We start from the raw sequence: 14,371 nt of genomic DNA on the forward strand, positions 1-14,371 counted from the left end.
GGGGGGTGTTGTGTGTCCTACGGAGACCCTCAAAAATGTTACCTCTTTGTTTCCAGGAATTGCAACCACAAATTGTTTATAATGCTAAGATCTCAATCTTTTAGATCTAAACTTACCTAGTAAGCTTCAAATTGTTCCTATAAGTGGATTAAAAATGGAATTTAGGGGCGCCTGGGTGGCTCAGTCAGTTAAGTGGCTGACTTCGGCTCAGGTCATGATCTCACAGTCTGTGAGTTCCAGCCCCGCGTCGGGCTCTGTGCTGACAACTCAGAGCCTGGAGCCTGTTTCAGATTCTGTGTCTCCCTCTCTCTGACCCTCCCCCATTCATGCTCTGTCTCAAAAATAAATAAACGTTAAAAAAAATATTAAAAAAAAAGATATTTAAAAAAAATGGAATTTAATAACAATGAAGACCAAAAGTAAAAATGAAAAGATCTTCCTCTTCAGCAGATAGGTTATTCACTTGTTTGTCCTGGTTTTTACTTTCACATTTTTATCTCAACGATTGTAACTTGTAAAATAATCCAGAAATTATTTTGTGATCTCTTTTTCTGTCTCTATCCTTTAATGTATAGAAGGCACTCAGTGGGGGCGCCTGGGTGGCTCAGTTGGTTAAGCGGCCGACTTCGGCTCAGGTCATGATCTCGCGGTCCGTGAGTTCAAGCCCCGCGTCGGGCTCTGTGCTGACAGCTCAGAGCCTGGAGCCTGTTTCAGATTCTGTGTCTCCCTCTCTCTGACCCTCCCCTGTTCATGCTCTGTCTCTCCCTGTCTCAAAAATAAATAAAACGTTAAAAAAAAATTTAAAAAAAATGTATAGAAGGCACTCAATAAAGCCTTATTGGCTGAAACACAATACCCCTTCTAATTAGAGATTGTCCAGTAACTAGTATAGAATTTTGTCTAATGGGTAACACAATGTATAAACAACTTTACTCACTCAAGCATTCAGTTAATATAGCACATTTACTCCTTTAACCAAGTAATTTGTGATTAGCAGATTTCCAGGAAGGAGCCAGAATTAGTTGTGATGACTTCAACTGAGCTAGCTTTGGTAAATAAACACCTAGTGCTATTTCTTCTTCAAAAGCTTAAAATTTGACAACAGGAGCATGATTTATGATTTTAAAAAAACAGAAAGATTGAATGTGTCAAGAGCCAGCATAACATACATTTGTCCAAATCTTATATTCCAAAAAAATCACTTATCCTAGCCTAGCCAAGAATAAATTCTAGAGGCTGCTTGACTATCAGAATTGGGTAGTATGAAAAATGGAATTCACCATCACTGAGTAGGTTTTTTTTTCCATAATAAACTGCAGTATTGGTTTATATAGCATGCATATAACTCTTTTCTGTCATACTTTTGGAGCTGTGATGTTTAAAATAACACCTTGAAATGGTTGACTATAATGTAGAAAAATAGAATTGAATTTGGTCTTATGAGATTGGTCTCAACTTCGAGGTACTTCAGTGTACTTTTGAAAATGAGCCTTGCAAATGTTTTCCACTAGAATATTTATGGATATAGTAATTTAGTTAGTCATTCCCCAGAGTAGATTATGACATGCCAGCAGCAGTGTCGGGTTGCAACTACAGAAAGACATTTTTCAAAAAACATTAAAAAAAAAACTAAAGAAAAAAAAACAACTACTTTTGTTTTGTTTTGTTTTTTGTGAAAGATTGGTACTAAGTGTAAAAAGTCCGCACGTTGGGGAAACTGTCTTTATGATTTTTTCTGATAGACTGCTTCCTTTCCTGTTTCTGGGTTAAAATAAGTAACTCCTGAGATTTTAATTTTAGTTTCTCAAACAAGACGAAACCAGTTGAACTGCTTTATGTTACCTCCTGAGCCGGGAATTGAGGCCAACAGTCATGAAGAAATAACCACAAGTTGACTTCTGGTCTTTTGTAGGTTAATACCAGCAAAGAAGAGAATGAGTTGTTTATATCCTTAAAATAATGTCAGAGGAAAAGAAAGAGTCTTCATCTTACTATTAATCATATTATTTCCCACTCTTTTTCTGGCGAAGAATTTATAAATGTCAGCTAAGCCCTCATTGGCAGAAATTATTGAGTTTAAGTGCATGCTAAAGCCACTGCTGCTATTGATAGCTGTATATCCAACAAGATTAAAGCTGTTAACATGTATTTTAACAATCCTGGCGGACGGGTGTTCTTACAACCGGCACATTTTAGTGTTTCTAAATCATCAGTTACATGAAATAGAGCAAAGAATCTAAGGAAGAAAAAATTAGGCAAGATTGTTTCATTGAGCTCTTTTCCCTCTGGGGCCTATTAAGTACTATACAAACAAGGCTGCCTCTTATTTGGCTTATTTGACGTTGCTATACACCCTCTCAGGCAAGTGGAGCCAGCCCTCTAGAACTGTCCGTCTCATCTCGAACAGTTCATTATTCATATTTTAGTTGCTCTTTTTTTCAATGCCTGTTTTTCAGTCCGTGATGGCACAGTATCCGATACTGATAAGATCAACTGAAGGTAGACCGGGATGCAAGCATTTCAAATAGGACATTAACGCAGTACTGAGTATTATCTCATTTGTTGGCACAAGTTGCATGACATCTGGGCAGAAAAAGAAAACTGTTCAGAAATGTCTCCTCTCTTCCCTCGCCCGGTCACAATGGCTTGCCAGGCCAACAATTACACAGAGAAGAACCCATTTTCAAAACCCACGTCCTTTAGGTGACATATGCAGAAGCCACATGTGTTGGCATTTCATCACTTGGAGTCTTATTCAGGTGTCACCGTTTGTCCAAACATAGAGGAGGCTGGAGCCAAAGAGCAAAACCGTGTTTACTTTGGCCTCACGAAATTCAAGCTTGGGAAAATCTTAGGGGTACAGCGTCTTCTTCACATTCACACTTAACACCCATTACTGTTAATAAGGGATAACCACATCTGTCAGAAAGAAAACATGCCCTGTAGCATTGAACTTGGACCTTGGGGATGAAAACATCTCCCCAGCTAATAGCTGATGGGAATTGTACAGTCTCAGATTTGCTCCCTGCTGACCTGACATCATTGAATTTGGAGAGGCAGAGCCAGGTTCACCCAGGGGTAGCAGAGAAGAAAACTGTTTTGAAAAAAAAAAAAAAAGGTGATTATAATTCAGGCTTTTAAATTAAGTCACAGAAGTCCCTACCTAATTATACCATAAAAACAATCTCTAGCTCCAAGTTCCTAGGAAAGAGAGTGTTGCGGTGGATTTATTTTTGTTTACTACTTTCAAACAACTATGCTTGATCTGTTTTTTCTTAAAATAATATAATTAGACCCATCTAAAAAACTAGATGAAATATTTCAATTTGGAGACCAATTTTCAAGGATTCATGGTAAAGGGAAACAGATGGCAAAAATTATCTCTGCCCGCAGAAAATCACAAACCTTGGGTTATATCCCATGAGACTTCTTGACCCCAAATGTGAACAAGAGGCCAGCCAGTCACTGAAGCATCAAAGTATTAAGAAACCATTGTGGGTAGACCATCATGGGAAGTGCTGAGGGAAGACAAAAAGTAACTGAAAAACATAGCTCTTGCCATCAAAAATGTGAATGCAAGATGTTATCACATGGATATATATCACATAGATGATTCACATTTACCTTCTTGCCTTGAACTTTTCTCTCCCCTTTGCAAAAGATAATGAACTAAGAGGTAAAGGAGTGGGGAAAGTTGAGGTCCTTGGTAACTTACTAAATGGTGGTGTAAACAGATCTCTGAACAATCAGGACCCTTAACCATCTCCAGAAAAGGACAGGGATTAAGAGGACAAGCTTTGAAAACAGATAAATCTGAGCCTGCCACTTGAACTTTCCAAGTCTCTGTTTTCATATCTGTAAAATGGGAGCAATAATGCTACCTTACAGCGTGGTTAGGGAAATCAAGATAAAGTACGTGAAGGATTTAGCACAGGGTTTGGCAAATAATAAGAGTCTGAATAAACAGTAGTCTTTATTATTATTAATAATGGACAGTAGCTAATATCCATTTGATATCTAATGCCAGTGGTATGGAATGTTCCTGACTCCCCCCCCCCCCCCCGCCACCCTGGTATTTATCAGTGGCTCAACTGGCTATGCAGGGAGTGTCGAGCACAACCCTGTAACCTTGGTCACTTTCTTCTTGGGTTTGATCCAAAAGCTGACTCAGCATACTGCCCCTGCTGGAGGGGTCAGGTAGGGGGTGGGAGTAAGAAGGTTGAAGAATCACAGGCAGGTCTAGTGAGGATTATGAACAGGAGCACGCCTTAGCCAAGCCAGAGCCATAGCAGACGCCTCTTGATTTTGCAGCCCTTGGGACTAAGTAGTTTTGTGTGTGCCGGGCTGGTCTAATTGGCATTTTGAAGGGAGCACACAAGTGTTTTCACTGCATTCTGCTAGGCTGTGGTAAGTCCAGGATTGGAAGTCCCAGGTACTTGTTTTGAGGATGAAATACTGTTTTAGAACAAAGGACAATTCAGACCACTCCATGCATGACATGAGAGGAGATAAGCCCTGCTTATCCCCCGTAACTGAAATCACAATTACTGCATTATCATGGGACATGGAAAGAGAATAAGTGATAACATTTCTGTCTCCTGCTCACATCAGCTGAATCGGTGGAAGACATGACTCTCCAAAAGAATTAAGTGTACGTGGATGAAAAGAAAGGCCTAATTCTTGGAATTAGGAAACCTCGGGTTGAGGGTGACATCACAGGGAAGAGTTAAATTATTTTTAGGCATCTGATTAAAATTTGGCTTGGGAATATTATTGTAGAGTGGAGATCTTGAGATAAATCTGAATACATGTGAACTAAACTGGGTACAACTTACATTGATGCAGAAAGAACATTTTTGAACTTGAAAATATTTCGATACAAACTGAATAGAAAATCCTTTATTTTATATACAAAGGGGGAATAAAAGGGATGTCTGGGGCCCTTGAGCCCCAAGCTCTGAGAATATATGCTAATAATAATGGGTGAAGTAATTCGTTTCACTCTTTACTGTTAAGAAGTTAGACCACATGCAGGTGTCCTGGAGGGGCAGAGCAAACTTAAAGGCTGTCCAATCTGTCCTGCCACCAGTACCACCTAGTGGCAACCAAGAAGATGTGTAAGCATTTTTTAACAAACGGCTTTAAAAAGTCACAAAAGCATACGTCTCTAAAACTCACTGTTAAAAACAACTCGAAAATGCACCGGAATTCAGAGCAAATTGTCAAGATTCCCTCTCCCAGGCCTACTCCTCTTCCTGATTAATAGTAACCCGCCTTTTCCATACACGTCTTCAAATCCCAACCCCTGTCTGTCTCTCTCATTCTTTTTGTCTGTTTCCCTGACTCTCTATTTGTCTCCCTGTGCTTAGTTTTAAAAAATGTAAGTGGAATCATGCTACCTATTATGGGGTGATTTTTTTTTTTTCACTTAACAAGTGTACCTAGTCCCTAGCGCAACAGAAACGATCACTAGTGGGTCCAGACACTACGGTTTGCTCACAAGCATAATTGTCAGATGGGCTTTCAAATTGCTGAGCTGGAAGAATTATATGGGTATTAAAAATGCCTTCTGCTGGAGCGGTTCTTGGCTCAGACTAGCCATTATTACTTGCCCTACCCCATTCCTTCCCAGGGCTATAGTCCCTCTACTTCCCCATGCTGTGGTCTAAACCAGCAGTGCCTCCACACAGCCTCCTCTCCCTCATTCTCATAGTCTGTTAACCCCACCTCGGAGACCACTCTGTCCACATGGGCCATTGTCTGGGTCTACCCCCTCTCACTCCTCATCTCTGCAGATGCTTTGGTATTCCTCTCCCTGCCTCTGAACTGCCAACAGGGAGATCACTCTGTAACACACATTTCATTCTGTCATTTTACACTTAAAAAATTCCTCCAGCTCTATTTTCTACAGAGCAAAGCCTAAACCATTTGCATGTATGCAAGGCTCCTCGCAGTCTGGCCCCAACCTGAGCCTTTTTTCCTCCTCCACTATTCCCTACACTCCACCCACACAGAATCCCTTGTTCCAGAGTGGATTACCAGCCTTCATATGCAAATATCCTGCCATTCCTTCTCTGTGCTTCAAATGTGCTTTTTCTCCTGTCTCCCTTCCTGATTAGATTTTACTAATTTGTCAAGATACGTCTCTGATATCACCTATGAAACTGCCTTCAACTCCTGCAGGGTCCTCCTATCCTTTTATGTATTTTATATCCCCTTCAGTACAGCATTTACCACATTTTATTGTAATTATCTGGTGATGAGCACTTTGAATACTTATTGTAGTACCCTCACCATTTCCTGGCCTGCAGAGCAGTTGGTAGCACAAACGTCTGTTGAATGAGTGAATGAACATTAAAGAGAAGAACTATAGAGAATAGACCTTACGGCTTCTAAACTTTACTGTGATAAGGGTCGTCTAAGGTGCTTATTAAAATGCAGATACTTTGGATTTACTCTCAGAGCGTCTACCTAATTTGACAGGTCTGCAAAAGGTAGAATTCAGGAATCTACATTTTAACAAGCACCCCAGATAATTCCAATGGCCTGTGGGAAGAAGCCCTCCCCTAGAATGCAAAGCAAATAATCTGGGGGAAAAAAAAGCAAGGAACATTTGTTCCTCGAGATGGCATACACTGAAGAATGTGCTTATGCCCATAAGCGATCCTTTGAGGCGACTGTTCTCCTGAGGTGGTTGGCACTTCTGAGAATAAATAGATAGCAGCCTGAGTTTGAGGAAACCAGAATGAAGTGAATTCTGTGAATACTCTAAAGAAGCATCAACCTTTATGTACAAGGGCTGGACTGTTTCTTTTTCAGAACAATTGTCAGGTTTTGTTATGTTTGTTTTGTTAGAATAGTCACTATTTAGCCAGACCCAACCTGTTTTCATTAATGCGTTGCATTTGTATTAAGCTTCTCTTTGGATGTTCTCCAAGCATTTTAGCAGCTTTAAGCCTGTCTTCCCTCATTCCCTGAGGGAGGAACAAGCACAAGTTCATGCCAACTCTTAGAGGCATTGCTCAAGAACAGCTCCTGGGGCACCAGACGTAAGCAAAGAGGGAGAGAGTGGGATAATTCCAGCCCCTACCCTCTGCTCTCTCTCACTTTCCCCACCCACCCCGCCAAATGCTTACTGGTGTCTTCACCAGGTGGCTCCCACCCCTGCCTTCAAGTCTGTTCAGAAATCTCCCACACTGGATAGATAAGCTGCAAAAAGATTCACAGGACAGTGCAGGGCTGCCAAGGAACACATTGACCAAAGTGAAGACTTGACACAACTAAATGACAGGATCTTGTAGAGACAGTGGTAAAGATGGGTTAAGTTCAGAACTTTTAGGCAGCAGATGCCCACTGGTGCAGAGCACGAGTTCTCCCAAAGGTCCAGGGGCTCCTACTTAGTCAGCCACCGTCCAAGTCCATGGATCTGCCTGGATTTGCCCTGACTCCTCATTCTTGTGACTTTTCTTCTGGTGAACCCCCTCTCAGCTCTACAGACTTGGATTTCCTCAGATCCAATGAGGCTAACCCAATTGAATTAACGTAGTTTCTGATTTAGGTACTTCCCTGACTCCATATTTGCTGGGTTCTGCCTTCTAGATCATGGTCTTCTTACCATGCCCACCCTTCGGCTTCATGACACCAGATTGGACAAAAATACCACTACAAAAGCAAGGTAAGATATGTATATATTCAAAGCAGACCATCAGGGGAAGACACTGAACTCTTAGATGGTTTCTGGAAAACATTTGGTTCTTGTCAGTTTCCCAGAAGGATCTATATACCTGAAGGAAAGAGGAGAGAACCATACTGGCAGCTACTCCTTGGGAAGTCTGTTCGGTGGTCTGTCCCTGTGGAATTTGTCTCTCTCTGATGCTTTAGGGAGATGCCTGACCTTGAAAACTTGATTTCTTGACTCATGGGCTACTTTGCATTAGTATGTTCATGCTTTTTTTTTTTTTTTTTAAGTAAACATATAGTAAAATTAACTGTGTGTGTGTGTGTGTGTGTGTGTGTGTGTGTGTGTGTGTGTGTGTGTACAGTTCTATGAATAGAGTTTTAACATATATATACACTCATCTAACCACCAACACTGTCAGGATACAGAACAGTTTCAACACCCCAGGCAACTCCTGCATGCTGTCCCTTTGTATCCATGCTTTACTTTAAGGCTTAGTCTCATAAAAATCACTGGGAAAAGGTTAAGCTGTATAAAAAGTTAAGGAAGTCTGTGTTCAATACTTGAAGGAACTTGTCATTCAGGATTAGATTACATCTACAGGGTGAGGATAGATTCCTATAATCCCAAGTGCTAAGTGGGTTCTTAGGTTATCTTCCCAGGCAATCTAGCTGAGCTATTCCCTTTTACACAGGCAAGCAAGAGCTACCTAGTTCAGGAAAAACATCCCTACCCTGAATGGAAACCTGATGATTTTAAGTTTGGGGAACCTAGGTGGCTCAGTTGGTTAAGCGTCTGACTCTTGATTTCAGCTCAGGTCATGGTCTCAAGATTTGTCAGGTACAGGGGCGCCTGAGTGGCTCAGTTGGTTAAGCCATCTGACTTTAGCTCAGGTCACGATCCAACAGTTCGTGAGTCCGAGCCCCACATTGGGCTTTGTGCTAACAGCTCAGAGCCTGGATCCTGCTTCAGATTCTGTGTCTCCCTCTGTCTGCCCCTCCCCTGCTTGCACTTTGTGTCTTGCATTGTCTCAAAAATAAGTAAAATTAAAAAAAAAAAAAAAAAGATTTGTCAGGTAGAGCCCCACACCAGGCTCTGTGCTGACAGCATGGAACCTGCTTGGAATTTGCTTGGAATTCTCTCTCTCCTCTCTTTCTGCCCTTTCCCCTGCTTGTGCACACACACTCTCTCAAAAACAAATGAACATTAAAAAATAAATAAAGTTACATCCATCCCACTGATTACTTTGGGTATAACTTATGTGAATGCAAAATCATTAGGCTGTAGCCATCAAAATTCTAAAAATAGACTCTGAGTGTGGCCTCTTCATTAAATTTCAAGGTGCAATCACCTACACTTGGGGAAATAAGTGCCCAGTGTACATGTGTGCGTGCACATACACACACACATGTGCATCTATTCCACAAAAAAATACAAGCCTAAAGAATAAACTGAGAAAATCAACATTCTGACTGGGTTTTGAGCTAAAGAAATGGAAAAAGAAGTATTTTTGAATTTTTTTTTTTTGGTTAATCAGAGAAAGTGACTGATAAAGGAAAAGGATAAACAGCTGTTTCAGCTTTGAAAAATTCACCGTGCTCCTATGTTTAATGGGCTTGTTGAATTTTTGGAATATTCAAAAAATATTTTTCTCAAATAATTTGAGAAAGAGTGCTACCAACACCAAGTGTCACCTCATGGGCGATGTCCTTTCTATGAGTGACTTTGTGAGTGGGAGAGAAACAGCTTCTGGGGCTATCAGAGAACAGGGGTTTGCAGATTTCTAGAGAAGGTTACATGTGTTGGAATCATTGGGTTTTCAACTCCGCCTCTTCCGCTCACACTAGCTATGTGACCTTGGGCCAGCTGCCTAACTTCTCTGAGCTTAATATCCCTATTTTAAAAATGGAAATCATGTATAGTTTATAGGGTAGTTTAGAGGGTTTAATGAGATAGTATATATAAAATGTCTGCCCCACAACAAGCACTTAATGAATGTGCTTTTTGCCTTTCCTTTCCCCCATTTAATCCATCCTATTGCCTCCAGACAGAGCTTCACCTAAACTAGCTTACAGTTTATCTTATTTTTTAAGTCCATGAGAGGAAAAAAAGATGGTTTAATTAATCTCCTAATTCATTCCATGACTTTAAATTTTCCCTGGCAGGAAATGATGTCTTAGAACTAGTTTAAAACAATTACTTTTCCTTTTGGAGTAGTTCCACTTTAGAATCCTCAGTAGAAAAGGAGAGTTAGCTGGTCAGGGCTCCTCAGCTATAGATCAGGAAAGTCTAAGTTATACTGTCATAATAAACAACACCTAATCTTAGTAGTATTTTATGATAGCTTCTCATTAACAACAACAACAAAAAAGATAGATTGATTCAGCATAGGAGGATGGATGGATGGATGGATGGATGGATAGGTGGGTGGGTGAATGGATGGATAAGTGATAAAGCAAATATATCAATATGTCAATTGTGAAATCCAGGTGATGGGTATGTGGATGTTTGTTGTACAGTTCTTTCCACTTTTCTGTAGATTTCAACATTTTCACATTAAAAGGTTGGGGACAAAAGTTCATTTCTTACTTATGCTACAGGTTCAGTAAAGTCTGCCTAGGGTTCTACTCCATGTTTTCTCATGATGGATCATCCTGAAAGTGGCTGTTTGCCATGGCAAAGGGAAAGAGAGCTCTGTCAGGTATTGCATAGATAGTTGGATATTTCAGGCTGGAAGCACAGAGTCACTTCTGCTCACGACTACTTATTGGCCTGAGCTACTCTCACATGGCTCTGGCCAGGCCATAGAAATGCAATCCTATCATGTGCTTAGACAGGGGAAGGCTGGAAACATTTGGTGGGCAGCACAAACGATTACCCTGACATAAATAAACTCCTTAAAAGAGCTACACATCTTAGTACCAACATCATTAACAATACTAACATGAAAAGTTATATTCACTTAAATCAACATCAGTAAGAAAATGCAGAAGCTTCTTTCTTTATCATCTGCTTTCCTTCTTCTAGAGAGAGCAGAACTAACCCCTGAAGGGTTAATACATTCCAAACTTCTCACTGGTTGGTTTTTCAGCCAGCCAGTCAGCCAGCTAGCCAGCTAGCTCTTTCTAGAATCTCATCACCTTTTTCTTGAGTCAGATCATTTTCACTGAGTCAGTAAGAATATGTGGAAGCCATCCAGAGAACTTAAGAAAAGCAGAAGTTAGATGGAGGCTGATGACACTTTTCAGAAATGGGGTAAAAAAAAAAAAAAAAGTAAAATATTTCAGTAAACAAGATTTCAACATTATTCTTGACTGTCAACATTTTAGAGAAGTCAGGAACGACTTCATCACTGGGGTGACATTTAAACTGGCACTTGAAGGCATTGCTAGGTAGAAAATGGAGCAGGGCATTCCAAGTAGAGGGAACAACCTGTACAGTGGGAAGGAAACTGTTCTGACTTGGTATATCTGAAGGAGAATCAGAAATTCACTGTGGCTAGAATCTACGGTGCCTGGGTGGGACCAAAAATATTGCCTGAGCTTTCACTCGTTAGCAAATGGGAGTGGAATACCATACTTGTACAGGAAAAATTGTAATATCTTACTTAGCTAGTGCTCTAATAGTAGTTGGTTATGACTTTAAAGAGAAAAGGTCATCTTGGGGTGTCTGGGTGGCTCAGTCTGTTGGGTGTCCAACTCGATTTCAGCTCAGGTCATGTTCTCATGGTTCATGAGTTTGAACACCTCATGGGGCTCTGCGCAGACAGCTCAAAGCCTGCTTGGGATTGTCTCTCTCCCTCTGTCTCTGCCCCTCCCCCACCTCAAAATAAAAAATAATTAAAAAAAAAAAGAGAGAAAAGGTCATCTTTAAGAAATTTGCTGTGTAGAGTGCTATATATTTCTATACCAAGTACTGAGTTTCGAGAGATTGAGTACTTCTATTTATTGGCAGTAATTTTTAAGTCTCATATATATTATGAGATATATATCATATATATTTAAGATAGCTGCAGTTATTTTCTTTGCAAAAACAACTGATCTACCTGACTGCAAATAAATTTAGGCAAAGCCATCAAGATAAAAAAACAAACACTGTAGGAGCGTGGGCACATAATGAAGTCATTTTAAATGAAATGTGTCAGGCGGAAGGAGATGGGGAGAAGAGAAAGAAGGTGCTTTGCATGTGATATATTATTTAATCTGAACACACTTTGTGATGGGGATATTATTGTCACTGTTTCATAAGTGAGGAAACCAGGGATCAAAGAAAGGAGTTCCTTATAAAATCAGCTGATTAAACTGAAGCCTTAAGTTTCAGCAGCTGAGACTTATTTTTCCTCTGGAAAATGGAGATACAGGCGCTGCCTACCTGAAATGAAATAACAGAGAGAACTTGAGACAGCATTCTTGACCTTTACCATATTTTAAGTTCTCTGACTCTGTCCTGATGTTTCCATGTTGTTCAAAACTGGGTCTTCCTAAAAGAAACTTTATGAAGCCTGGTTGTGGAGAAACTCTTTTTCCAGCATATCTTAAAATATACTATTTCAAGGTATTTACTTTTAAATCATTAAAATATTGTCTCTATATGTTTTTCTTTCTCTTTCTTTCTTTCTTTCTTTCTTTCTTTCTTTCTTTCTTTCTTTCTTTCTTTTTCTTTCTTTTTTTTTGTATAAAAATAGACTATAAACTTTGACTATCACTCCATATTCATGTAAGGAATATCCTAGAAGAAGTTATAGTCCCTTAAATACCTTCAGTTTTTTATTTCTTGACATTTTTAAAATACTTTTGTTTGGAAATGTATTTTTCCCTGTCTTTTAAACAAAATGAACCAAACAATGCTATGTGTGTGCCAATGATACTCTAATAGCGATGTAATGGGACAGATGATAGCTATACTTGTGATGAACATAGCATAATGTATAAATTTGTCAAATCACCAGGTTGTACATATGAAATTAATGAAACATTGTGTGTCAACTACACTCAAAAAATAATAAATTAAAAAAATAATATTATGTGTCAGGCACAATTCTAAAGATTTTACATAATTTAACTTCTTTAATCCTTACAACCCCTCCATAAGGGACTTTATTATCTCCATTTTCTAAGTGAGAAAACTGAAGCAGAGAGATATTAAGTGACTTGCCTAAGGTCATACTGTTGTTAAGAGGATGAGCCAGGATTTGATTTGAGGCTTCTAAGTTACAGAATCTGATCTTTTTTTTTTTCTTTTTCTGAGAGAGATTGAGAGAGAGAGAGAGAAAGAGAAAGAGAAAGAGAAAGAGAAAGAGAAAGCAGAAGTGGGGAGAAGGGCAGAGAGAGAGAGAGAAACTTAAGCAGGCTTCATATTCAGTGCAGAGCTGAACTTGGGGCTCGATCCCATGACCCTAGGATCGTGACCTGAACTGAAATCAAGAGCTGGAGGCTCAACTGACTGAGCCATCCAGGTGCCCACAGAATCTGAACTCTTAAACACTGAGTCATGATGCTACATTTCTGAAGATAATGGATCATCTTCCTAAATAAATCAGGGCAATGACTGTGTATTTCAATTTTTATTTGATGTCCACAGAAACTACTGTGGTCTAGCACAGGTTGTATCCCTGTAGTATAGGGATGTCCTTATCTATTACACTTTTTGATGTACTTTACCTGCTTTCTTTGTCCTCTGTGAAAAAACAGTTATCTTCAATGTATCTACTCCTACAAATTGCCCTCTTTCTTCCAATTATTCTGCTTCCAACTTCCTAAAATCCAGAAACCAGATCACCTGATATATTAGAACTGTCTCTGAAGTAGGAGTTGTGAGGTCTTGAGGGAAGACCCAAGCCTTTAGTGAATGGACTTTGTGACATCTGTGACAGGGATCTTTATTTTTTGGCATGTTTTCTGTTATCCACTGTGATCCAGATAGTTTGGATGGCTGGGTAAGTGACTTCTCGATAAGTGAGGTGTCACAAAATATAAATTCAAGGCATTTCTACTCTTCCACCTGTTCAAAAGTGTGTTAGTCATCATCATAATTAGAAGGATGGCCTAGTTCCTCAAGCTTTTGGGTAGCCATCTGATGCTTAGAAGTAGAGGGACATGGCTACAACTTGTATAAAAATAGCCCTTCCAGATGGCTGAGGGGCAAAGTTACAACTCAGCAGCTTGATATAGCTGAGCACTCAAATTTTGGAGTAGGAGGAGAGCTATGCGAGAACTAGCCAGAGAGACTGGGCTGGACTCCAATCATAAGTAGAACAGTATATGCCAGGAAAGATCACTTAACATGGCAGATTAGCTGTTAAGATTTCCTGTTTACTTCTTCTCCATCTCCTCCCCACCTCTCTTGATTCAACCTTACCTCTTAGCCCTAAGGAAAACACACACACACACACACACACACACACACACACACACACACACTTTTTGGAGGGTGACAAAACATAAGAGACTCTTAAATACAGAGAACAAACTGAGGGTTGCTGGAGGGGTTTTGGGTGGGAGGATGGGCTAAATGGGCAAGGAGCATTAAGGAGGACACTTGTTAAGTGAACACTGGGTGTTATATGTAGGGGATGAATCACTGGATTCTATTCCTGAAATCATTATTGTACTATATGCTAACTAACTTGGATGTAAATTAAAAAATACTAAATAAATGAAAATTAAATTAAAAAAAAGGGAGAGTGTAAAGTTG

The sequence above is a fragment of the Panthera pardus genome, unplaced genomic scaffold (genome assembly GCF_024362965.1).
Source record: "Panthera pardus isolate Hobbes unplaced genomic scaffold, ASM2436296v1 HiC_scaffold_25, whole genome shotgun sequence".
Taxonomy (NCBI): Eukaryota; Metazoa; Chordata; class Mammalia; order Carnivora; family Felidae; genus Panthera; species Panthera pardus.